The sequence below is a fragment of the Hylobates moloch genome, unplaced genomic scaffold (genome assembly GCF_009828535.3).
Source record: "Hylobates moloch isolate HMO894 unplaced genomic scaffold, HMol_V3 SCAFFOLD_1, whole genome shotgun sequence".
Lineage (NCBI taxonomy): Eukaryota > Metazoa > Chordata > Mammalia > Primates > Hylobatidae > Hylobates > Hylobates moloch.
In genome coordinates this window covers 92,984,862-93,012,419 of record NW_026652276.1, presented here as the reverse complement: position 1 = coordinate 93,012,419, position 27,558 = coordinate 92,984,862, and the positions used below count along the sequence as shown (strand labels likewise).

Sequence of the window (27,558 nt, the reverse complement as noted above, 5' to 3'; positions counted from 1 at the left end):
TTTTGTCTTTATATTCTCAGTTTTAGTGATTTTCAAGCTTTCTTGTTGCCAGTACTGCCATTATTGTTGATTCAAGGAAACTGGGATTAGAGTTCTCCATATCATGGCTTTATTGTGTGTGTTTCTATATAGAGATAGAACTAAAAAGTAAATCTGTCTTGTGGGTATTTTCCAGCATTTTGGACCACTCATAGAAAATGGCTGGGATGAAATGGTTACCTGCTCGGGCTCTGTTGTCAGGGTCAGCCTCTCTACTCACGCGCTATGGGACTCAATCCTTTCATTTGGTTATGCCCCAAAATCCTAGCATCATCTTTGACTTATCTCTTTTACTCATTACCCCATATCCAATACATCTAGAAATTGTTTGGCTCTACTTTTCATATAAAAACCTACAATTTAACCACTTCTTACCACCACCACTGTTGCCACTGTAATCTGAAGCATTGCCTGCAGTTGCCTGCATATCTACCATCATTTTCTAACTAGCCTCCCTGCCTCTCCCTAAGCTTCCCTGCTCTCTATTCTCAGCCCAGTCCTACAGTGATTCTTAGACTTGCTACTCCATGGACTAGAAGCATAAGCTTTACCTGGGAGCTCATTAGAAAGGCAGAATCCCAGACTCTACTCCAGACCTGAATAAGAATCTGCCTCTCAACAAGATCTCCAGGTACCACAAGACTACATGTGGTGAAAGATCATTAAGAAAACCAAAAAAGTAAAAAAAAACACTCTGAATCATCATGAACCAAAACTTTTATAAAATGCTATAAAAAATGAGTTACCCAAAAATAACATTTAAAAAACACAGGAAATAGATATAAAAAATATGCATGCCCCAATTTTGTGTTATTTGATTCAGCAGACCCAAAACTACTCTGTCATACTGCTATGGAAGTTTCCAAATGCTTACCCCCAATGTCAGGACTAAGCTTTTCATAGAGCAGTTTATGGACGGCTCTCTGATCAAAGGCCACTCTCTCCTTTTTCTGCTCTAGCTAGTCTGCCCTCCTGGATGTTCCTAGACCTCACAGGTTATGTTTGTTTCTCTCCAGGCTCTCGCTGTGCCGGTTCCCTCTGCCTGGAGCTCTCTTCTATAATTAGCTGCTTGACTAAATCCATCACCTATTCAAGTCTTTACTCAATGGTCACCAATCCATGGCCTGTGTTTTCGATGACCTTGTCAGTTTCGAGGAATACTGCTTAGATGTTTTGTTAAATGTATTCTGACTGGGAATTATCTGCTGTTTTTCTCATGATTGTACTGAGGTTATAGGTTTTGGAGAGGAAGACCACAGAGATGAAATGCCAGTTTCCTTACATCATATCAAGGGTATGTATTATCAACCTGACCTATCACAGTTGATGTTAAATTCATTGCTTGGCTAAGGTAGTGTTTGTCAGGTTTCTCCACTGTAATGTTCTTCTTTCCAATAGCTGGGGGCTGACCCCTTTCCAAGCTGTCAGAAGAAAGTCATTTTGCAGTGCCCACATTTAGGTGTAGAGATCTATGCTTTACCTCCTTGAGAGTGGAAGATGGATATAAACAATTGATATTAATAATTCATCTGCATGGGAGATGATCTCTTCCAATTATGTATTCATTCATTTATTTATATCAGTATTGACTCATAAATATTTACTTTGTGCTTTGAGTGATAATCCAATTCTACTTTATTTTGTTGCTCCAGTTTTTCCAGCTTTGGACCATTGGGAGCTCATTTGGTTGGCACTTCTGTCCCTTTGACTTGCTTCCATATTTGTTTGTTTTTTCAGCTGTTTCTTACTTTCCAGCATTATAAGATGCTTCAGACTAATTTTTGTATATTTCCTGCCTCAGTCCTCGAATCAGCTGTTTCTCTGAGAAGCCCTCGTTTCTTTTAATGGGAAATGGCATTAAAAACCAAGATCCGGGTGGTAAGGGTGCTTGCTGCTCCTGGGGTGCTATCAGTCTTTTTAATCTCATAGAGATTTTAATTTTCTTTTCCTGATGAATAATGAGGTTGAACACCTTTTTACATGCTGTTTAGCTATTTGTATATCCTTATTTATGAAGTGTCTGTTCAAGTCCTTGATCCATTTTTATTGCTTTTCTTTTTTTTCTTAGTTTTAAAAATTGAATTGTAGGACTCCTTTGTAGTCTGAATACAATGAATGTGAAACTTTGTCAGATACACACAGAGACATACACGTATCAAGATATTGCAAATATATTCTTCGAGTTTGTGGCTTGTCCATCTACTTTTAAATTAATATGTTTTAAATTTACACATAATGAAATGGACTCATTCTGATAAATACACAATTTAAATTTAAATTTGTCATTCCATTATTTTTCTTCTAGCTGTTTCTTCTGTCTCTTGTTCCTTGGTTTCTCTTTTATTGCCTTCCTGGGAGTTACATGAATTTTTTTTATTCCATCTTCATTTATAGTGTTTTTAAGTATATCAGTTTGTATAGTTTTTTTGTGGTTGCTCTAGCTATTACATGTTTTGCTTGTCACAGTCAGCTGTTATCAGTGCTTTACCACTTCAAGTAAAGTGTAGAATTGTTACTTTAATTTCCTTTACTTCCCCACTCTTAAAATACAACTGTCTTAAGAATTTTCTCTACATTCATTGAGCACGCCTTCAAATGGTGTTAAAATTTTTTCTTCAGCCATCAAGAAATTCATAAGAAGGAGAACATATCATATTTATTTTATTTGTACCCTTGATTTTACCCATTGCAAAGTTATTCTTTCTTCTCTGAAGTTTGAAGCTTTCTTCATTTCATTTCTTCAAATTATTTCATTTCTGTTTAGAGAAATTTCCTTAGCCATTCTTCAAGGGTAGATTTCCTAGTGAAAAATCCTTCCTTCCTTCCTTCCTTCCTTCCTTCCTTCCTTCCTTCCTTCCCTCCCTCCCTCCCTCCCTCCTTCCTTCCTTCCTTTTTTCTTTCTTTTCTTCCCTCTGCAGCCCAGGCTGGAGTATAGTTGGCTCGCTGCACACTCCCTGCCTCCGGCTCCCGTGATTCTCCTGCCTCAGCCTGCAGGCTGCCTGGGATTGCGGGCGCGCGCCACCACCCCTCCCTGGTTTTTCTCCTTTGGCTGGAGGCGCGGTTTCACCATGTTGGCCAGGCTCTCGGCCTCCCGAGGTGCTGGGACTGTAGACGGAGTCTTGCTCACTCGGTACTCGGTGCTGCCCAGGCTGGAGTACAGTGGCGTGGTCTTGGCTCACTGCAGCCTCCGCCTCCCAGCTGCCTGCCTTGGCCTCCCAGGGTGCTGGGATTGCAGCCTCTGGGTGCTGGGATTGCAGCCGCCCCATAAGGGAGGTGGGGAGCCTCTCTGCCTGGCCGCCCATCCTCTGGGATGTGAGGAACGCCTCTGCCCGGCCACCCCGTCTGGGAAGTGAGGAGCGCCTCTGCCTGGCCGCCCCGTCTAGGAAGAAGTGAGGAGCTCCTCTGCCGGGCCGCCCCGTCTGGGAAGAAGTGAGGAGCATCTCTGCCTGGCCGCCTCGTCTAGGAAGAAGTGAGGAACGCCTCTGCCCGGCCGCCCCGTCTGGGAAGTGAGGAGTGCCTCTGCCCTGCCACCCCGTCTGGGAGGTCTACCACGGAGGCCAGACGCAATGTGGGGGCTGGACGTGGTGGCTCAAGCCTGTAGTCCCAGCACTCTGGGAGGCCGAGGCGGGTTGATCACTTGAGGCTAGGAGTTCGAGACCAGCCTGGCCAACATGGTGAACCATATGAAAAATACAACAGACAAACCAACCAACTAACCCAGTGACAACAAAACAGGTCTACCCTGGAGTCATACTCTAATTTTTTCTATTTTCCTCTCTTTCTGATCCTTTATCCCACTTTCTTTTTCTTCCTCTTCCTTCTCCTTCTTCTTTGTCAAATAGAGGATTGAGTTATTATCATTGATCCATACAGTCCCTCTCTCATTTATTTTCTTTAATTCCCACCCCCCATTTCTATTCCCCGTCTTCCCATGTGGAACCTTCCTAATATGTTTGATATGCATCTTTTTGTTTGTATTTTTAGAAAATGTTTATTGTTTTGTGTGCAAAAAAAAATTAATTAAAAAAAAGAAAAATTCATTTAATTTTCTTTTGCCTAAAAATGTCTTTAATTCTCTTTTACTCCTGAAGGATATTTTTTGGCAGATACGAAATTCATGATTGACAGTTCTGTTCTTTCAGAGCTTGAAAAATGTGGTGCCACTTTCTTCTGGCCTTATGGCTTTAGATGAGAAATTGCTGTTATTCAAATTGGTGCTCCTCTATAAGTAATATGTCACTTAAAAATTGTTTTCTTTGTCTTTCATTTTCAGAAGTTCAAATTACAATATGTCTCAGAATACATTTGTGTGTGCGTGTTTATCTTACTTGAGTTTTTTCAGCCTCTGAAATCTTTAAATTTATGTCTTTTCAACATTGAGAAGTTTCAGCCATTATTATCTTTGAATACTTTTTTTTTTTCCGGTTTTGCCCACTCTCTTTTTTCCTTCTGGAACTCCAATGACGTAAGTATTGGCTCTTGTTATTATCTCATAAGTATCTGAGAACTTGTTAAGCTTGTTCGGTCTATTTTGTGACTGTTATTCAGGTTCGGTTAATTCTATTGATCTGTCCTCAAGTTCACTGATTCTATTCTCTGTTTTCTCCCTTCTACTATTGAGCCCATCCAGTGATTTTCTTTTTAATTTTGGTTGTTATATTTTATAGAGACATAATTTTCACTTGGTTATTTTTTATAACTTCTTTTTTTGGTGTTGAGATTTTCTCATTTTCTATTTGAGGAGAATTTCTAAATGCATTTCAAGGTATTTTTATGCCTTTAAAATCCTTGTCAGGTAATCCCAACATCCCATCCCTTTCAATGTTGGCATCTGTTGACTCTCTATCTCATTCTAGTTGTGATTTTCCTGATTCTTGGTATGATGAGTGACATTTGGGTATCCTGGACATGTTGGATGTTATATTTTGAAACTCTGGATTTTGTTCTGTAGAGATATATCACAAGGGCAGAGTTGGCATGTATCTTCAGCTTCCCACTGTGCAAATGTGGAGCACTGATTCACACTGCTCTGTGGTAGATGAGTGGGTTACAACTTTAGCTCCTCCCTTGTTCCCCCTGATATCTTGCCAGTACAAGGGGGCATTGGCTCAGACCAAGTTTTTGCCACTGAGAAAGAGTAAAATCAGCTCCTGCTGAGTTTGCTGACACCAGGGAAAGGAAGAAGGGGCAGGAAAGGGCAGATCTGTGCCACCTACCACCACTTTTTTCCACCACTTGATGTCAGGTGGAGGTAAGAAGCTGGACTCTCTTTTGGGTCCCACAGATACAGGGGTTGGAGGTGTACAGCAGAGGGGTGATGAGACCCATCTCTAATTAAGACCCACCATCTAATTAAGTCTCTTTGTTGCCAGGTGGGAGTAGAGGCTCAGTTCAATTCTAGATCCCACTGATGCTTCCTGGATGGGACAAACAGAGTACCTCCCATTTTTGCTGGGCAGGAGAGGAACTGGCCTTGATGCCACTAACATGGCAGCAGACTCAGGGCTTTGCATGCTGTAGACAGGTAGGAGATGGAAGAACAGCCCTCGGCTTGGCCCTGCCAACACCACTAGGTCAGGAGATTGGAGAACCAGTGTCTGATTTCACTGTGCAAGGAGCTGAGGAAGTGAAGTGATGAGCAAATGGAGAGAAGATAAGCTTCCTTCTTAGCCCAACATGGAAGAGAGAGAGAGAGAGAGAGAGAGAGAGTGTGTGTGTGTGTTGAAAGTTGGCTTTTTTATTGGTATTTGGTTTGAATGGGGTGGATATTGTCAAAAGTTTGTGTTCTGTTAGGTCACTCTTTACTTGATGTTTTGAGTATGAGTATCACCTTTTCTTGGAGCTTTTTGTCTGGATTTGTACCTGTTAGCAGTTCTGGGTTGGAGGCTTCTACAGTATTTTTTCTGGGATGTATGGAGGCAGTATGCAGACCCAGGGAACTCACCCTCCCTGTTGTTTCTTAAGTCTCAGGGTTCCCAGACAGTCTGCTTTCTTCTTTCCATATTTCAGAGCTTATAATTATTTGCTATGTGATTCAATGGTAAGAAGGAGGACCTGGGAGGAATGGGCTAATTCATCTTGGTCAGAACTCAAAGTCACCAACAGTATGTTTTGAAGAGTCAAAGTTTTTAAGTTTATGAGATTCCAGTTTTCATATTTTTTTCCTTCCTGGATCATAGACTCACCACTTAAGAAGATGTTACCTGTTGATTTTTTTTTTGTGTGTGTGTTGGAGTCTTGCTCTGTCTCCCAGGCTGGAGTGCAGTAGCGCGATCTCAGCTCACTGCAAGCTCCGCCTCCCGGGTTCACGCCATTTTCCTGCCTCAGCCTCCCGAGTAGCTGGGACTACAGGTGCCCACCACCACGCCTGTATTTTTAGTAGAGACAGAGTTTCACCGGGTTAGCCAGGATGGTCTCAATCTCCTGACCTCGTGATCCACCCGCCTAGGCCTCCCAAAGTGTTGGGATTACAGGCGTGAGCCACCTCGCCGGGCCTGTTGATTTTTTATAAACATCCTTCATCAGGTTGAGGAAGTTCCTTCTATTCATTCTTTGTTGAGAGGGTTTTTTTTTTTTTTCTTTAATCAGGCATTAAAAAAATACCTGTATGTTGAATTTTATCAAACTTTTTGTTCTACATCTATGGAGATGATTGTATAATTTTTCTTAGTTTTTTAATGTGCTGAAGTACTTTTATTAATTTTTGAATGTTAAACTAGCCTTTTATTTCTGGTGCAAACCTCAGTTATGATTATACTTTTTGTATTTGTTGGATTCGACTTGCTAAAATTTCATTTAGAATTTTTGCTGCATTTTCATTAGAGATATTGGTCTAGAGTTTATTTTTTCTTGTAATTCTATGTTTGGTATCAGGGCTTTCATAAACATGTAGCTTGGTAAAACATTTGTTAACTTTTCTGGATCTTCTTGGTGCCCGTAAACTTTATTTATATTTTTTGTTTCAGCAGGTCTTCTTTTGATATATTCCTTCCTTGCCAACAATAATTAAAGAATCTGATGGTTAGTAATTAACTCCAAGGTTAAGAATAAATTAGTATACATTTGAATTATAATCTTTCGATTTATGGTGACCCTAAATTGAAGGTAATTAAATGTTACAGCCATAATCTCTGATCAAATCTTTACGGATGTATATTTAAGTAGTTCATCTAAATAAAAAACTAGTTTTTGTAGAAATTCTAACTACCGTTACCAAATCATTTTTTGAAGTTATTTTCCATTCTGAAACACTTCAGTGCCTATGAATAATGCAAACATGGAACACATTTAAACTTGTTTCTGTTTTTTCTGCTGGTTTGACTTTACCAAACTATCGTGAGTCAATTATGCAAAGTGGTGGTAATCAATCTGCATCTTTAGACAAGTGAAAGCTTTTTACAAAGGATAGTTATTAAATGTTTGGCATTTCTAAGGAGGATGGAGGAAGAAAAAAAAATGAGTCCTTTTAATTAGAAGAAATATGGGGTTTGCAGAACAAAAGAATGCAAATACGATTCTTTGACCCTGGCTCTGTCACCACAAGGAGATTCTGGTGAATACTTTCCTTGCACTAGTTCCAAATGGTGCAATTCCCTTTATCCTTAAATGCGTCAACACCTTACATTTTATATTTAAATCAGGCAATTGTTAGAAATTCAATTTTTATTTAAAAAATAAAAACTAGGTAAAACATTACCTGATAAGTAGAACAGGAATCTTTTAAAGTATTTCAACATTTTTCATTGTTTTTCTTTGCTCATGAAAAGATTAATGCAATTTAAAAAAATTCTGGTACTTTTAATGACAATTTCAGGGCTACTCTTTTCAGAAATAATCTTATTTGAAATGTTTCCATTTCCCAGTAACTGTGTTTTCCATCTCCATTCTAAGCTTTGAAATGTGTCAGGTATTTCATGAGATTTAAAATGCTCTTACTCAAGGTTATGTGACAGTACAGGATAACTTAAATGAGAGCATTACCACAAAATAAGATGTTATTGAAACCTTCATCTCTGTAGACCTCCTCAGGTATTTCAATAGAAACACACAGAGAAGGAAGTTTTCCTTAAGGCCTTTCCAGTTCCTTCCATTCATTGGCTTTGAGTGAGGCAACTTGTTCCCTCAGACTGAATTTTCAAGATAACAGATCCCTGAAAGCTTTCTGCTTTTTTTGCTTGTTTGTTTGTTTCTTTTATTTTGTAATATATATATACTTTTTTATTATACTTTAAGTTCTAGGGTACATGTGCACAGCGTGCAGGTTTGTTTCATACGTATACACATGCCATGTTGGTGTGCTGCACCCATTAACTCATCATTTACATTAGGTATATCTCCTAATGCTATCCCTCCCCGCTCCCCTCACCCCACAACAGGCCCCGGTGTGTAATGTTCCCCTTCCTGTGTCCAAGTGTACTCATTGTTCAGTTCCCACCTATGAGTGAGAACATGCGGTGTTTGGTTTTTTTGTCCTTGCCATAGTTTGCTGAGAATGATGGTTTCCAGCTTCATCCATGTCCCTACAAAGGACATAAACTCATCATTTTTTATGGCTGCATAGATTTCCATGGTGTATATGTGCCACATTTTCTTAATCCAGTCTATCGTTGTTGAACATTTGGGTTGGTTCCAAGTCTTTGCTATTGTGAGTAGTGCTGCAATAAACATACATGTGCATGTGTCTTTATAGCAGCATGATTTATAGTCCTTTGGGTATATACCCAGTAATGGGATGGCTGGGTCAAATGGTATTTCTATTTCTAGACCCTTGAGGAATCACCACGCTGTCTTCCACAATGGTTGAACTAGTTTACAGTCCCACCAACAGTGTAAAAGTGTTCTTATTTCTCCATATCCTCTCCAGCACCTGTTGTTTCCTGACTTTTTAATGATGGCCATTCTAACTGATGTGAGATGATATCTCATTGTGGTTTTGATTTGCATTTCTCTGATGGCCAGTGATGATGAGCATTTTTTCCTGTGTCTGTTGGCTGCATAAATGTCTTCTTTTGAGAAGTGTCTGCTCATCTACATCACCCACTTGTGGATGGGGTTGTTTGTTTCTTTCTTGTAAATTTGTTTGAGTTCTTTGTAGATTCTGGATATTAGCCCTTTGTCAGATGAGTAGATTGCAAAAATTTTCTCCCATTCTATAGATTGCCTGTTTACTCTGACGGTAGTTTCTTTTGCTGTGCAGAAGTTCTTTAGTTTAATTAGATCCCGTTTGTCAATTTTGGCTTTTGTTGTCACTGCTTTTGGTGTTTTAGACAGGAAGTACTTGCCCATGCCTATGTCCTGAATGGTATTGCCTAGGTTTTCTTCCAGGGTTTTTGTGGTTTTGGGTCTAACATTTAAGTTTTTAATCCATCTTGAATTAATTTTTGTATAAGGTGTAAGGAAGGGATCCAGTTTCAGCTTTCTACATATGGCTAGCCAGTTTTCCCAGCACCATTTGTTAAATAGGGAATCCTTTCCCCATTTCTTGTTTTTGTCAGGTTTGTCAAAGATCAGATAGTTGTAGATGTGTGATATTATTTCTGAGGGCTCTGTTCTGTCCCATTGGTCTATATCTGTTTTGGTACCAGTACCATGCTGTTTTGGTTACTGTAGCCTTATAGTATAGTTTGAAATCAGGTAGCATAATGCCTCCAGCTTTGTTCTTTTGGTTTAGGATTGACTTGGCAATGCAGGCTCTTTTTTGGTTCCATATGAACTTTCAAGTAGTTTTTTCCAATTCTGTGAAGAAAGTCATTGGTAGCTTGATGGGGATGGCACTGAATCTATAGATTACCTTGGGCAGTATGGCCATTTTCACGATATTGATTCTTCCAATCGTGGGCATGGAATGTTCTTCCATTTGGTTGTGTCCTCTTTTATTTCATTGGGCAGTGGTTTGTAGTTCTCCTTGAAGAGATCCTTCACATCTCTTGTAAGTTGGATTCCTAGGTATTTTATTCTCTTTGAAGCAGTTGTGAATGGGAGTTCACTCATGATTTGGCTCTCTGTTATTGGTGTTTAAGATTGCTTGTGATTTTTGCACATTGATTTTGTATCCTGAGACTTTGCTGAAGTTGCTTATCAGCTTAAGGAGATTTTGGGCTGAGACAATGGGGTTTTCTAGATATACAATCATGTCATCTGCAAACAGGGACAATTTGACTTCCTCCTTTCCTAATTGAATGCCCTTTATTTCTTCCTCCTGCCTGATTGCCCTGGCCAGAACTTCCAACACTATGTTGAATAGGAGTGGTGAGAGAGGGCATCCCTGTCTTGTGCCGGTTTTCAAAGGGAATGCTTCCAGTTTTTGCCCATTCAGTATGATATTGGCTGTGGGTTTGTCATAGATAGCTCTCATTATTTTGAGATACGTCCCATCAATCCCTAATTTATTGAGAGTTTTTATCATGAAGGGCTGTTGAATTTTGTCAAAGGCCTTTTCTGCATTTATTGAGATAATCATGTGGTTTTTGTCTTTGGTTCTGTTTATAGGCTGGATTACATTTATTGATTTGCATATGTTGAACCAGCCTTGCATCCCAGAGATGAAGCCCACTTGATCATGGTGGATAAGCTTTTTGATGTGCTGCTGGATTCAGTTTGCCAGTATTTTATTGAGGATTTTTGCATCGATGTTCATCAGGGATATTGGTCTAAAATTCTCTTTTCTTTTGTTGTGTCTCTGCCAGACTTTGGTATCAGGATGATGCTGGCCTCATAAAATGAGTTAGGGAGGATTCCCTTTTTCTGTTGATTGGAATAGTTTCAGAAGGAATGGTACCAGTTCCTCCTTGTACCTCTGGTAGAATTCAGCTGTGAATCTGTCTGGTCCTGGACTTTTTTTGGTTGGTAAGCTATTAATTATTGCCTCAATTTCAGAGCCTGTTATTGGTCTATTCAGAGATTCAACTTCTTCCTGGTTTAGTCTTGGGAAGGGTGTATGTGTCCAGGAATATATCCATTTCTTCTAGATTTTCTAGTTTATTTGCATAGAGGTGTTTGTAGTAGTCTCGGATGGTAGTTTGTGTTTCTATGGGATCGCTGGTGATATCCCCCTTATCATTTTTTATTGCGTCTTTTTGATTCTTCTCTCTTTTCTTCTTTATTAGTCTCACTAGTGGTCTATCAATTTTGTTGATCTTTTCAAAAAACCAGCTCCTGGATTCATTGATTTTTTGAAGGGCTTTTTGTGTCTCTATCTCCTTCAGTTCTGTTCTGATCTTAGTTATTTCTTGGCTTCTGCTAGCTTTTGAATGTGTTTGCTCTTGCTTTTCTAGTTCTTTTAATTGTGATGTTAGAGTGTCAATTTTAGATCTTTCCTCTTTTCTCTTGTGGGCATTTAGTGCTATAAATTTCCCTCTACACACTGCTTTAAATGTGTCCCAGAGATTCTGGTATGTTGTGTCTTGTTGTTTTCAAAGAACATCTTTATTTCTGCCTTCATTTCGTTATGTACGCAGTAGTCATTCATGAGCAGGTTGTTCAGTTTCCATGTAGTTGAGTGGCTTTGAGTGAGTTTCTTAATCCTGAGTTCTAGTTTGATTGCACTGTGGTCTGAGAGACAGTTTGTTATAATTTCTGTTCTTTCACATTTGCTGAGGAGTGCTTTGCTTCCAACTATGTGGTCAACTTTGGAATAGGTGTGGTGTGGTGCTGAGAAGAATGTATATTCTGTTGATTTGGGGTAGAGAGTTCTGTAGATGTCTATTAGGCCCACTTGGTGCAGAGCTGAGTTCAGTTCCTGGATATCCTTGTTAACTTTCTGTCTCGATCTGTCTAATGTTAACAGTGGGGTGTTAAAGTCTCCCATTATTATTGTGTGGGAGTCTAAGTCTCTTTGTAGGTCTCTAAGGACTGGCTGTATGAATCTGGGTGCTCCTGTATTGGGTGCATATATATTTAGGATAGTTAGCTCTTCTTGTTGAATTGATCCCTTTACCATTATATAATGGCCTTCTTTGTCTCTTTTGATCTTTGTTGGTTTAAAGTCTGTTTTATCAGAGACTAGGATTGCAACCCCTGCCTTTTTTTGTTTTCCATTTGCTTGGTAGATCTTCCTCCATCCCTTTATTTTGAGCCTATGTGTGTCTCTGCATGTGAGATGGGTTTCCCGAATACAGCACACTGATGGGTCTTGACTCTTTATCCAATTTGCCAGTCTTTGTCTTTTAATTGGGGCTTTAAGCCCATTTACATTTAAGGTTAGTATTGTTATGTATGAATTTGATCCTGTCATTATGATGTTAGCTGGTTATTTTGCTCATTATTTGATGCAGTTTCTTCCTAGCATCAATGGTCTTTACAATTTGGCATGTTTTTGCAGTGGCTGGTACCAGTGTTCCTTTCCATGTTTAGTGCTTCCTTCAGGAGCTCTTTTAGGGCAGGCCTGGTGGTGACAAAATCTCTCACATTTGCTTGTCTGTAAAGGATTTTATTTCTCCTTCACTTATGAAGCTTAGTTTGGCTGGGTATGAAATTCTGTGTTGAAAATTCCATTTTCTGAGAATGTTGAATATTGGCCCCCACTCTCTTCTGGCTTGTAGAGTTTCTGCCGAGAGATCTGCTGTTAGTCTGATGGGCTTCCCTTTATGGTTAACCTGACCTGTCTCTCTGGCTGCCCTTAACATTTTTTCCTTCATTTCAACTTTGGTGAATCTGACAATTATGTGTCTTGGAGTTGCTCTTCTCGAGGAGTATCTTTGTGGCGTTCTTTGTATTTCCTGAATCTGAATGTTGGCCTGCCTTGCTAGGTTGGGGAAGTTCTCCTGGATAATATCCTGCAGAGTGTTTTCCCACTTGGTTCCATTCTCCCCGTCACTTTCAGGTACACCAATCAGAAGTAGATTTGGTCTTTTCACATAGTCCCATATTTCTTGGAGGCTTTGTTCATTTCTTTTTATTCTTTTTTCTCTAAACTTCTCTTCTCACTTCATTTCATTCATTTGATCTTCCATCACTGATACCCTTTCTTACAGTTGATCAAATCAGCTACTGAAGCTTTTGCATGCGTTACATAGTTCTCGTGACATGGTTTGCATCTCCATCAGGTCCTTTAAAGACTTCTCTGCATTGGTATTCTAGTTAGCCATTCGTCTAATCTTTTTTTCAAGGTTTTTAACTTCTTTGCGATGGATTCAAACTTCGTCCTTTAGCTCGGAGTTTGATCTCTTAACTCGTCAAAGTCATTCTCTGTCCAGCTTTGTTCCATTGCTGGTGAGGAGCTGCGTTCCTTTGGAGGAGAAGAGGCGCTCTCATTTTTAGAATTTTCAGTTTTTCTGTTCTGTTTTTTTCCCCATCTTTGTGGTTTTATCTACCTTTGGTCTTTGATGATGGTGATGTACAGATGGGGTTTTGGTGTGTATGTCCTTTTTGTTTGTTAGTTTTCTTTTTAACAGTGAGGACCCTCAGCTGCAGGTGTGTTGGAGTTTTCTGGAGGTCCACTCCAGACCCTGTTTGCCTGGGTATCAGCAGCAGAGGCTGCGGAACAGAGAATATTGCTGAAGAACAAATGTTGCTATCTGATCGTTCCTCTGGAGGTTTCAGCTCAGAGAGGTACCGAGCCGTGTGAGGTGTCAGTCTGCCCCTACTTGGGGGTGCCTCCCAGTTAGGCTACTCGGGGGTCAGGGACCCACTTGAGGCAGTCTGTCCATTCTCAGATCTCAAACTCTGTGTTGGGAGACCCACTACTCTCTTCAAAGCTGTCAGACAGGGAAATTTGAGTCTGCAGAGGTTTCTGCTGCCTTTTGTTGGGCTATGCCCTGCCCCCAGAGGTGGAGTCTACAGAGGCAGGCAGGCCTCCTTGAGCTGCGGTGGGCTCCACCCAGTTCGAGCTTCTCGGTTGCTTTGTTTACCTACTCAAGCCTCAGCAATGGCAGGCGCCTCTCCCCCAGCCTTGCTGCCGCCTTGCAGTTTGATCTCAGACTGCTGTGCTAGCAATGAGTGAGGCTCCGTGGGCATGGGACCCTCCAAGCCAGGTGCAGGATGTAATCTCCTGGTGTGCTGTTTGCTAAGACCTTTGGAAAAGTGCATTATTAGGGTGGGAGTGACCTGATTTTCCAGGTGCTGTCTGTCACAGCTTTGCTTGGCTATGAAAGGGAATTCTCTGACCCCTTGCGCTTCCCAGGTGAGGCCATGCCTCACCCTGCTTTGGCTCATGCTTGGTGCACTGCACCCACTGTCTTGCACCCACTGTCCGACAAGCCCCAGTGAGATGAACCCAATACCTCGGTTGGAAATGCAGAAATCACCCATCTTCTGCATCACTCACACTGGGAGCTGTAGCCTGGAGCTGTTCCTATTCAGCCATCTTGGAACCGCCCCCGCTTTCTGCTTTTTGAGAGTAACTCCAAAGTTTGGGCTTACTCATTAAACTCTGTTCTGAATAATTTTTAAATCTTTAGAAAATGTATTTTCTGTGTTTTCATGGTATTTGAGAAGACGAGTTGTTATATGTACTATCTTTATAAAATATTTATCTTCTTTAATATTCACAGTAACTCTGGATGGTAGATAATATTATCTAGGCTTTCTATAAAACAGAGGATACAGCTCAATCTGAGAGAGATGAAAGTGACAGATCCAAGGTCACACAGCTCATAGACAGCAGAGCATATCTGAAATCCCAGCTGTACTTGATTCTATAGCCCATGATCTTTTCTTGAGCAACAGTCAGGATGGTCTAGTGCCCATTTAGAAGAATGTTTAGTTGAGGTGGGGATCATGCTTTAGCGTTTAAGAGACTGTGAAGACATATTCAGAAATCCTTTCTGACATTACCTGACATAACAAATGTTCAATTATGGCAGATGCATAATTGACTATAAAATTAGTGAGTGCCATTTTGCTACTTGCATGAGTTATAGCAGATCTCCTTAGCAGAACTTGACAGATGTAAGTGAAATCTCAGCTTTCCTTTTCTACCCAATTACAATTCCATAAGCTTTAAAATTTCATAAATAACCAATACTATATTTTTACATGAATAGGTAGTAAAATTAAAATGGAATTAGAATAGTCTGAAACCCTTGCAAAATAGTAAAAGCTACCCCCAAATATCGTTTATAACTTTAAAAATCCCTTTCTTGCCAAAAAGTATAGCTACATGACTCACATTAATGGATAGTTTTGTATTTCTTAAAGCTTTTGTGTTATTATTTATTTATTTTTGAGACAGAGTCTTGCTGTGTCGCCCAGGCTGGAGTGCAATGGCACGATCTCTGCTCACTGCAATCTCTACCTCCCAGGCTCAAGCAATTCTCATGCCTCAGCCTCCCAAGTAGCTGGGATTACAGGATTGCACCACCATGCATGGCTAATTTTTTTTTTTTTTTTTTTGTATTTTTAGTGGAGACAGGGTTTTGCCATGTTGGCCAGGCTGGTCTCGAACTCCTGGCCTCAAGTGATACATGTGCCTCGGCCTCCCAAAGTACTGGGATTACAGATGTGAGCCACTGCGCCCAGTCTATCTTCTTTATTGAAAGAAAACTGTACTGTCATTTTTAAATCATTAGACAATTGATTTTTTTTTTTTTACCCAGAATCTTGTAGAAAAATGGGATCGTAGATAGGATAGGCAAGATAGTCAAGAAAGTTACAACCTTTTATGTCTACACATGTCTCAAAGGGCCTAAAGGTTCTCATTAGCCTTTAAGTTTACCAGGCAGTCACAAAATTTGTTTGATATAGATTGAACACTGGTTCTTAATAAATGCCATAAAAGAATCTTATGGTTTCGTGTACTCTTTTGACATCTCTCTCAGAACCTGGGGATTCCTTTGAAGGCTGCTGTTGTTGCTGCTGCTAATACCTCACATGAAATCCTTTGGACAACTGGAGCCATCTAATTCAAAGGAGGCTGAGGGCTATCCCAGAGTTGTTTCTTGACTGGTAAATACCTACTGCCTTGCCTGCAGGAGGGAGATAGCAGCCTGGTACAATTACGGAAGCAGGCTGAGGCTAGGTGCACCAGAAATCAATTCCCTGCTTAGCTTCTCTTTTACATCTTACTTCTTTAACTCCCACTGGTCCCCCCAAGAGCATTTGCTTAAAAACAAACAAACAAAAACCGGCCTAAGAATCCTAGCCTCAGGACCTGCTATTAGGGAAGTAGACCTAAGACGTGTCACAATTCAATCAACAGGAATTATCTCTCTTGCTTGTGTTTCAAGAGTGTGCTTGTGTTGAATTTTGGAATACATTGATGAGTATATATTAATTTATCTTGCTGGGTGTGTTACTTAACTCTGTAGTTCTCTTTTCTTTGCCCTCTTCTTCCAGTGGTGGAAGAATACTAGAGTTATCTATTGTAAACATTATAATAAATTTTATAAACAGTTGATTATTGAAAGAAATGACTTAGTGATATTTGAGAAAAGTTACTAAAAGTATGATGCATTGGAAGGTCACAATTAATGGTAATCACCTTTTCCCCTCTTGTATGCTTTGGAAATAATTTCATAATGAAGTTTATGTCTTTTTGCTCCAGATTTTATTGTCTCCCACCCATCTTTTCTCTCAGCAGCATGTCACTGTGTTTTGTGATTGTCGGTTGTACCAGACTGGAAGTACAACAGATACGAAACAGAAGCCTATGTTTTTCCCACCTGATATGGACACTGTTAATTTGTAAGAAAGCTGTTTTGCCATTGCTAGAAAAAAAAAAAAAGAAAAGCAAACAGCTGGTTTGATGGAAAAGCTGCCCTAATCCCTGGAGAATGGGAAGTTCAGACGTGATATAAACTGACAGAGGGTGAAAAAATAATCTTCAGGCTGATAATTTAGTGCAGCTATCATGGGCAGGACTGGATGGCATTTGCCATAGCAGAGAAAACAGGGTATCCTGTGGCTGTACAGCATACTTAGAAAAGGTGACACTGGGAAATAATAATCAGCTTACCAATGTTTACAGTAATGAAAGAATGATAAGGAATGGAGAACTGAGATTTTGGAATAAAGTTCACATGTAAAGGAGGTTTGCCTGCTTAGAATCTTTCTACAATTATTGTTCTGTCTCAGTTGATATTTTCCTAAACACCAGTAGAGGCCTCCAGACACTTCATTAAGTAAACAAACATACCAAGATGCTAACACCATCCACACACGGGGGAGAGCTGACATCCATCGTGTCCACTGACTCTGTAGAGTGCAAATGAAATCTTTGATGATGATTTCAGTCAGAATCAGCTATAATTAAGGGAGGTGCTAACCTTTGTGGTAAAATCTGCCCAAATATCCATTAAAAAAATACTTGGTCCAGAATGGAAGGAAGTCATGGTAAATATGATTGTTATTTTAGATCACATTTAACCCAATATCATAATATGAGAATTTTTGTTAGGCTTTCTAAAAAGCCTATTTTAGATCACATTTAACCCCATATCATAATATGAGCATTTTTGTTAACAATTTATTGTGTTGTTAATAGCAAGTTCTCTCAAGCTAACTAATGTGTTCAGCATTGGAATCAAAAGACCAGAAGTGGAGAAGAATCAAAATGAGGTAATGCCAAGACTCCCAGCCTGAGTTATTTAGCAAGTACCACTTTTCTTCAACACATTTTGAACTGAGTATAATTCTAGCAAAAAAAGTTTGCTAAATAGTGACTAGCCATGACAGCTTTATAGAAAATATAACTAATGTAACTCATAAACAGCCTACTAGTAGTAGTCTAAGGCACCTATTTCATTTGTGTATAAATGCATTTATACGTGTGTTTGCAAATAAGCACCAATATCTACATGATGACTATTGATCAACTAACTACATGCTTTAATGAATAATCACAATTAGAATCATCCAAGTGCTACAACATCCCAGGGTGTCTGCAAATACAGGACAGAGGCTGCCTCCAAGGTAAATCTCCATCAGATTCTGGGTGTCATTGTTAAAATTCTCAAAGCATCAGCCCCTTCATAACTGCTTTAAGAAACTCCAGCAGCTTCTGTATATATTTCCCACTTGTCTGGCAATACCTTTAGCTGACAGTATAAATACATTCATTTTGCGGTCACATTAATTGATTTTAGCTAATTAGGAGCATTTTTTGGCCCTAATTTGATAAGGAAGTGTGAATGTGTTTTTCCCCCACAGCAGGCTTGTTATTTGCTGGATTATTAGGAGAGTGTTAATTAGGCACAGTTCTTCTGTCACCTTGATGATTTTTAAGCAGCATTCACCCTATAGACTAAACTGATCAGAGAGGAAGCTGGGTTTCAGCCATCAATGATAAATGTTGAATTAGGTTAGTTACCTGTGGAATAGAAATCTGAAAGAGGGAACTATGTGTATGACAAAGAAATACTGTATTTTTTCTTTCTATTCACAAATGTTCCTCATGGCTGGCCTCCACACCCCCACCTGCATTTCAGACCCTCTCAAGAGGCTGCAGGAATCCTCCTCTGTCTTCAGTCATTGACATTCCCCCAGCCCTCCAGCATCCAGTTGGGTGTTCATCCTGACCCTTCTTAATTTTAAAGCAAAAGGCCCAGGTTTTGAAAATTCACTGGCCCTGAAGTGTTTGCAGAAGGTCTTTTGAACAGTTTGGACCCTGGGATTTCTTTGTTCAATCTCTTCTGCTGCAGGCAAAGCTGGGCCGACTGTCTGCTGTCTGCTTGCAGCAGTGAAGCAAAGGGAAACAAACAACAGAGCAGTTTGAAATTCCTGCTAGGAGCTTGTTTGGGGATGGAGCCTCTACAGTGTCTTTTGTTTATTTGTGGAGCTTTTGGTAGGGAAGAGCTGCGATATGCATAAAAAGGAGCTTGAAACAAGTAACCATTTAGGAAAGGAGGAAAAGATGTTTGACAGCAATGTTTTTAATTTTAAGGTGGAGAGAAATGCTCATTTATCTAATGTGAGTCTTCTCTAAAGATATAGTTGCTCTCTGAGGCATGTGCTTTGTTTTTTTCTTATAGATTTACACTAATAGTTTAAACATTTGTCTCCCATCCTGCTTGTGAGCAATCTGTAAATAATAGAAGTAAATAAAATAACCGAATATCTTCCAGTTGTTTCATTCTACCATTTTGATTCCACAAATCAAACCTTGAATGTTAGTGCCACTACCAAAAGACCAATTTGATTATTACAGTGTTCATTGGAAATATCTGCTGGTGCCTGCTGTTTATAACTCTCTTTGAATCATAGAAAATAATAAGATGTAGGGAGGAGCCCTGTAGCAGAATACATGGTTTTCGGAAAGAAGTGATAAAGTGGAAAGAATATGATATTTGGAGATCCTACCTGTCACTTGCTTCTAAACTTCGTTACTTGGTCTTAATGAGTCTTAGTTGTTGCCTTTGTAAAATGTAGATAATAATGCCTATCTTCTAGATAGTTATATATATTTTTTGTCATGCAAATTTGTTACATGGGTATATTGCATGATATGGAGTTTTGGGGTATAAATGCTCCCATCACCCAGGTACTGAGCATAGTAACCAACAGTGAGTTTTTCAACCCTTTCCCCCATGTCTCTTTCACTCCAATAATCCCCAGTTTCTATTGTTGCATCTTTATGTCCATTAGTACCCAGTGTTTAGGTCCCTATTAGTAGTAAGAGTATGTGACATTTGGTTTTCTGTTCCTGCATTAATTCACTTAGGGTAAAGGCCTCCAGCTGCATCCATGTTGCTGCTAAGGACATTATTTTATTCTTTTTTATGGCTGTGTAATATTCCACAGTGTATATATACCACATTTTCTTCATCTAATCCACCGTTGATGGGCACTTAGGTTGATTCTATGTCTTTGTGAATAGTGCTGTGATGAACATATGAGTGCATGTGTACTTTTTGGTAAAGTGATATGTTTTCTTTTGGATACATACCCAGTAATGAATGGCTGGGTTGAATGATAGTTCTGTTTCAATTTCTTTGAGAAATTTCCAAACTGCTTTTCACAGTGGCTAAACTAATTTACATTCCCAACAACATATAAGCATTCCCTTTTCTCTGCTGCCTCACCAACATCTGTAATTTTTTGACTTTTTAATCCTAAGCCATTCTGATTGGTTTGAGATGGTATCTTGTTGTGGTTTTGATTTGCATTTCTCTGATGATTAGTGATGTTGAGCATTTTTTCATGTTGTTAGCTTCTTTTATGTCTTTTGAGAAGCATCTGTTCACATCTTTTGCCCATTTTTTTAATGGGGTTATTTGTTTTTTGCTTGTCCAATTGTTTACATTCCTTATAGATTCTAGATATTAGGCCTTCGTCAGATGTGTAGTTTGCAAATATTTTCTTCCATTCTGTAGGTTGTCTGTTCACTCTGTTGATAGGTGTCTTTTTTTTGTTTTGTTTTGTTTTTTTTTGAGATAGAGTCTCGCTCTGTCTTCCAGGCTGGAGTGCAGTGGTGAGATCTCCGCTGACTGCAAGCTCTGCCTTCTGGGTTCAGGCCATTCTCCTGCCTCAGCCTCCTTAGTAGCTGGGACTACAGGTGCCCGCCACAACACCCGGCTAATTTTTTTGTATTTTTAGTAGAGACGAGGTTTCACCATGTTAGCCGGGGTGGTCTCGATCTCCAGACCTGGTGATCCACCTGACTTGGCCTCCCAAAGTGCTGGGATTACAGGCATGAGCCACTGCGCCCGGCCAGTGGTTTCCACCCACCCTCTGCAGAAGTGCTTTAGTTTAATTGGATCCTACTTGTCAATGATTGTTTTTGTTGCAATTGTTTTGGAGGACTTCCAAGGTCAGTGTCCAAAATGGTGTTTCCTAGGTTTTCTCCTAAGATTCTTATAGTTTGAGGACTTAAGTTTAAATCTTTAATCCATCTTGAGTTAATTTTTTTTATATGGTGAAAATAGGTGTCCAGTTTCATTCTGCATATGGCTAGCCAGGTATCCCAGCACTATTTATTGAATAGGGAGTCTTTTTCCCATTCTTATTCTTGGTGACTGTCAAAGATCAGATGGCTGTAGATGTGCAGCTTTATTTCTGGATTTTCCTGGCACTTCTTCATTTTAAAACAAAAGTCACAACCATTTAACACTGGTTGTCAAGGAGCAGGTAATCAATAAATATTGGCATGTGTAGCATCATCTCATGTATTTATTTGTTTGCTTATGTGATTATTATCCTTTGTCCCCCATTAATATAAGCTTCATGAGGATAGGCCTGTGTCTTGTTCACCACTGTGTCCCCAGCTCTTGGCCTGTGACAGACAATAAATATTTATTGTATAGTTTGATGAAGTGTCAGCTATTAGGAACCTAATGTTAATATTGTTGTTATTTTTGTAGTTAAAATTCACTAGCTACATAATTTCCAATACAGATGCAAATTATATAAAAACATAAGCAGTATTTCCTAATAGAAAGTTACTGACTAAATAGAATGCTGCAAATGAATTCTGTAAACTTCTATGTTAGGAACACAAGAAAAGATAAGCAAAGCAAAGCCAAAGGAAACAGAAAAAAGAAATTCTAAATATAAGAAATCAATGAAGTAGTGTTTTTCTAACAATCAAATAAAATTTGAGAAACCAATGAAATAGAAAACTAATATGAAACAGAGAAAATCGACAACTAAATTAGATTTATTGAAAAGGCTAATATAATTGATAAATCCTTAACAAAACTGACCAAGAGAAAAGAGAGAAAAAAATTAACAGTTTCAGAAATTAAAAAGTGGTTATTAATATGAATGCTAACAACATTTAAAAAGACAATATTGAAAAACTTTAGTCATCTACTGTATAGATGAAATGGAAAAATTTTATGAAAAACAATACTTACCAAAAGTGACACAGTCTAAGTGATTACAGTCTAAAAGATCTGTGGAGGAAATTGAATATATTATTATCTTAAGTGATCATTATAAGAAGGTAATCATTATTTAGTGCTAATAAGTAAAAATACATAGTCATGCATTGCTTGATGTTAGCAATATGTTCTGAGAAATGCATCATTAAGCAAGTTTGTCATTGCATGAACATCAAAGAGTATACTAAAAAACCTAGGTGGTATAGCCTACTACACACCTAGGCTAGATGGTATAGTCTGTTGCTCCTGGGCTACAAACCTGTACAGCATGTTACTGTACTGATTACTATAGGCAATTGTAACACAATGGCAAGTGTTTGTGTATCTAACCCTGTCTAAAACATAGAAAAGGTGCAGTCAAAGTACAGTGTTAACAGTCTTACGGGACCACCATTGTTAACCAAAATGTGATGCAGCATATGACTATATTATCATTTTTAATATGCAAAGAGTATTATATGTATTACTAGACATAAGCCATTTTAAAAACCACTTTCACTAAGACATTTTAGGTGGTTTTCAAATTGCTGCCATTCTAAACAGTACCCACATGGGCTCCTTTTAGAATGACTGTGGTGTTCTGCTTCTGGCTATCTGTCATATATGTTCCATTCCACCATCACTCCCTGCCAGTTGCACAGTATTCACATGACAGTGAGAAATGCCCTCCCAATACATGCAGCGATCTTAATCATCTGAGAAATCCATTTTCCCAAGACGGCATTTCATAAGCTTGTTCTAAAATCATGTTCCTAGAGACCATTCCTGTTCAGAAATTTTAGAAGGTCTAGGTAAAAAAAAAAAAAATTAAAGATTTATTACTTAATTTCTTCTGTATTAACTGAGGAAGCTAGGAAACCATGGGGCAGTTGTTCTAAAACTTTAATATTTTGGTACATTTTTAACCTAAACACTGTAAGGTGTTCCTTTTGTAAACATAATTTAAATATTTACTAATGCTTAAAGTTTTCAGGTTTTCTTATTCTAATAGAACCACCAAATTCTGGTTAAGAAAAGAAAGAAAAGCAAATATTTGAAAACATATGGGCTCTTCATTTTTCTCAACACTATTTCCATCTAAGTGAATGCAGATTAGACTTTCAAAGTATTAGATAGATGTTCATAATTTATTACTTTATAGTTCAAAAGCAAGGGCAAAATTTATTTCCGCAGCACTATATATGTAAATGAGAGTAAAAGAGGGCAATTCTGAGCTCCCTGCAGGAAATTATTCACAAAAGGAAAACAGAATGGTCCTTCTTCACTGGAGATGCAACATCCACACTTGTGAATGTGGTTGACTCCTTGTTGTAGCTCTCTAAGAGAGATAATAAAGAGGAGATAAATCCGTTGAGTGAATTGCACAAAACAAACCTCGTCAGGGACTCAAACCCTGTAAAATTTAATTAGAGTGAAGCAGAGAGAGAAACTTCCACCTCAAAATATATGGTAGATGGTATCTTCTTTCTTTAAAATGTTTTGGCAAGATAAGCCAATTCATAACAATGTTCAATGTCACTTTTCCAGGAAAATATGTCTTGGGATATGATTGATTCAGTTGCCTTTTGATAAATAAAAAGTGGTCTTGCATCCATTTCGTTCCCTTTAATCTGTCATTTTACTCTGGTTTATAGTGAGTCCAATGCTTGGAGGTATAAGACAAAATTTATAAAAACAAAAGGAATAGAGTGGAGAAATGTGTTATCATGCATTTTTATTTGTCCATGCTTTTAAGAAAAGTTCTTATTGACTTTGTACTGTAGTACCAAAGTAACATTGGGTAGCCATCATTTGGGGGCAATTTGCTCTGGCAAACTCACCCACTAACCATAGACATTTGCTAAACTGTTTTTTTTTTCCCTCCAAAATTGAAAAGCCACAATAGGATTTTCCTTATGTAGAGATAGAGCTGCTTTAAGTCCAAAGAAAGGTGATAGTATAGTAGGATAAATTCACTAATTGTTTTCCAAATAAAATCTGTGAAAAAAATTTAAATGAACATCTGTTTGAAGAATAGAGCTATTAAAGAGAATGTTCTGCACAAACAATATGCCATGCAGAATAGTTGTACAAATAATGCTGTGAAATTGTTTAATTAACTCATAAAAGAGGGAATCTAGTGGAGGAAATGTATGCAGTACACTATGGAACTGTTTGACAGTCTTCAAGAGCAGATGTGATTATGATTATAATTATTTTAGTAAATTGAGCCATAATTTCTCTTTCTGTTGTAAAATAAGGTGAAGTATATTATGAATCCTAAGTAGGACCAATCTTTAGGCATAAATAATTCATGCAAATTCCGACTTTCGTTGGAGCCACAGCATTGCTGTCATTTCCTTCTTTTCATTGAGGTACACCTTTGTAAACACAATGGAGAACAGCAAGCATTCAACGCGTGGCTCAGAGGTAAAGAGGTGGAATTTTATGTGTGCTTTGTGGAAATTGGTTTCAATATTTTATAGATATATATGCCTTTCATCAGAGATTTGGATGTCCACAAAGCAAATGTTTTTGCTTCTAGGAAGTACCAGTTACTTATAAAATCATCATATGTAGTGGGTATGGAGTAATTTTATTTGCTTTATTGCCAGGAAAATGCAATCAGAGACCTTACGTTATTGAACACGAAGGCTACATCGGCAGTTTTGTGTGTGAGAGGTCAACCAGTGTTACTTGAAGTAGATTCATTGACCATATATTACATATTAAGTTTGTTTAATATTATTATGCAAATGTATCAGATGTATGCAACTCCATTATTTTTCATCCTTTCCCATTTTGGAAATTGCATAATTTTATATTCATAACTTTAGTTAGTAATTACGGGAATTTTACGTTTTCTGTGTATTGCCTTTATCTCTCTTATTAACTGAAATTACTCCTGGAAGGAAATTAATCAGACAAATTAGTATGCTTATTCATGAAACCTAGATTATAGTAAACCCTAAGATTAAGACTAATGAAACAATTACTTATTTAATCATTAATGAAAATAGGAATATTGCTCAGATATCTGACAGTAAGTGTAGCAAGCTTTGGAAGTAGACAAATGAATGTGTTTTTCTTGACTGCTCTTTCATGAAAGCAAGATTATTATCACTTGCTGGGAGTTTTGCTCTCATATGCAACACTTTCCCTAGGAAAAAGTCCCTTCTTACTAACAAAAGACAAATCCAATTTCTCCAATAGACACCTCTCTATGAAACTTAAGCTATTCTGACTCTTACGTTTCAAAATGTAAGATGTATATGAAAGTATTCGTAAGCCGAGGTTATATACACTTATTATGGGCACAATTCTTCTGACACTTTCTAAGAATAAACACTGTGAACTCAGAAAATCTGAGCCAGGTCTCAGTTAATTTAGAAAGTTTATTTTGCCAAGGTTGAGGACCCACCCGTGACACAGCCTCAGGAAGTTTTGATGACATGTGCCCAAGGTGGTCAGGGCACAGCTTGGTTTTATACATTTTAGGGAGACAGGAGACATCAATCAATATATGTAAGAAGTACATTCCTTGGGTCTGGAAAGGCAGGAAGACCACAAAAGGGGAGGGAGCTTCCAGGTCACAGATAGGTGATACACAAACGGTTACTACATTCTTTTGAGTTTCTGAGTAGCCTTTCCAAAGGAGGCAAGTCAGATATGCATCTATCTCAGTGAGCAGAGGGGTGACTTTGAATAGAACAGGAGTCAGATTTGCCCTAAGAAGTTTCCAGCTTCAGTTTTCCTTAGTGATTTTGGGAGTCCAAGATATTTTCGTTTCACAACACTGTACTAGAAGTAAAATTATTCAGTCAAGACATTTTTAAAAAACAAATTTAAAATTTTTAATCTAAGTTAATAGATATTTTAAAAAGCAAAATATACAACAAGGCTAGCGTGGAAAATCCACAATCATCTTCTCGATATGTCATTTCAACCACATTTTTGGTGCCCAGAAACAATTATTACTCAGTTGTTTCTCCTTTAAGTTTTCCTGATGGTTGCCGTGATGTCGGGTTGCTTTTCTTGTTTCTAAACTTTAGATGCTAACAGAAAGTTAGTGACTTTCTGCTATAATAGCTGAAGATATTATTCAAAGCACTTTTCACATCCTGTTTCTTCTATTTCTAAAAAAGCTCTTGATTAATAACTTTATTACCTGATTTAAATATTATATTTAAAATATCAATTTCTTGTTCTATCAAATCCAGACACCATCTCTTGATTCTCCACATTGTAAGATGAGAATATCAGCATTCCTAACATTTCCTTACCCTGCTTTGCCTCATATTTGGGTCACTTGAAACAACTTAGGACACCCAGTTAGATTTGAATTTCAGATAAACAACTAATTTTTGAGATAAGTATATCTTAATTTTGTATGGTATACACTTACATTCAAATATTTTCATTTGGAAAATAATAGATAAGCAATATTTGATGAATTACACCTAAGAAAGAAGAATTTATTTGGAGGTATATTAAAAACAAGCCCACCAATTCAAGTTGCATAACTCCCAAAGTCTTAGCATATTTTAGATACTTCTAAACTAAGCGTAGATGCTGAAGCCAAAATCCGGAAGATTGGTGGAAAGTTCTATCTAAGGAGGAACTAGACTCTCAGATTATTTCCCCAAGCTTTCACAACTAGGTAAAATTCTAAGTCCCACCCTAGCAGAGAAAAAGAAGTTCCTCTTTCTTTTTTGCAAAGTCAATACAGGGAGGCTTTTATTGCAGGGACAGCAGACAAAGCTAAGGGCAAGGTGTGACCCTGAATTTGAAAGAAGACTGAATAAAACTCTGTGTTCTGTCTGGAGAGTCCCATTTTCCTTTTTCACTCTCAGGATGCTGATGGCAGCATAATTTAGCAGGAGGGTTCCTATCCTTGCCTCAAAAGATTGGGTCAAATAAAAAAGCTTATAAAAGCTGTCACTGGGACTCCTCAGGTGAAATAGCATGGTCCCTACCTTATCACTCATGGAGAGACCTATCAATCCACAACTTTTGTTACCCAAGCAGAGTTTTCGATCATTTTTTTTTTTTAGGACTGCATTCTATTATTTTTATTCTGTTATTATACTTTAAGTTTTAGGGTACATGTGCACAATGTGCAGGTTTGTTACATATGTATACATGTGCCATGTTGATTTCCTGCACCCATTAACTCGTCATTTAGCATTAGGTATATCTCCTAATGCTATCCCTCCCCCCTCCCCCCACCCCACAACAGTCCCCAGAGTGTGATGTTCCCCTTCCTGTGTCCATGTGTTCTCAGTGTTCAATTCCCACCTATGAGTGAGAACATGCGGTGTTTGGCTTTTTGTCCTTGCGATAGTTTACTGAAAATGATGATTTCATTTCATCCATGTCCCTACAAAGGACATGAACTCATCATTTTTTATGGCTGCATAGTGTTCAGTGGTGTATACGTGCCACATTTTCTTAATCCACTCTATCGTTGTTGGACATTTGGGTTGGTTCCAAGTCTTTGCTATTGTGAATAGTGCCACAATAAACATACATGTGTATGTGTCTTTATAGCAGCATGATTTATAGTCCTTTGGGTATATACCCAGTAATGGGATGGCTGGGTCAAATGGTATTTCTAGTTCTAGATCCCTGAGGAATCGCCACACTGACTTCCACAATGGTTGAACTAGTTTACAGTCCCACCAACAGTGTAAAAGTGTTCCTATTTCTCCACATCCTCTCCAGCACCTGTTGTTTCCTGACTTTTTAATGATGGCCATTCTAACTGGTGTGAGATGGTATCTCA

At 38.5% G+C, this 27,558-nt stretch overlaps 2 long non-coding RNA genes across 2 annotated transcripts in view; one reads left to right on the top strand and one right to left on the bottom strand.

The window, feature by feature from the left end:
• Positions 1–27,558, top strand: part of LOC131383983 (uncharacterized) — a 99,734-nt gene that overhangs the window by 19,057 nt on the left and 53,119 nt on the right. The window lies entirely within an intron of this gene.
• LOC131383984 (uncharacterized) overlaps positions 21,088–27,558 on the bottom strand; it is a 59,549-nt gene continuing 53,078 nt past the window's right edge. The window contains exons 2-3 of the long non-coding RNA XR_009214418.1: positions 21,768–21,806; positions 21,088–21,184 (exon numbers count right to left, since the gene is read on the bottom strand). This is a non-coding gene — a long non-coding RNA (uncharacterized LOC131383984). The remainder of the gene's footprint in view (positions 21,185–21,767; positions 21,807–27,558) is intronic.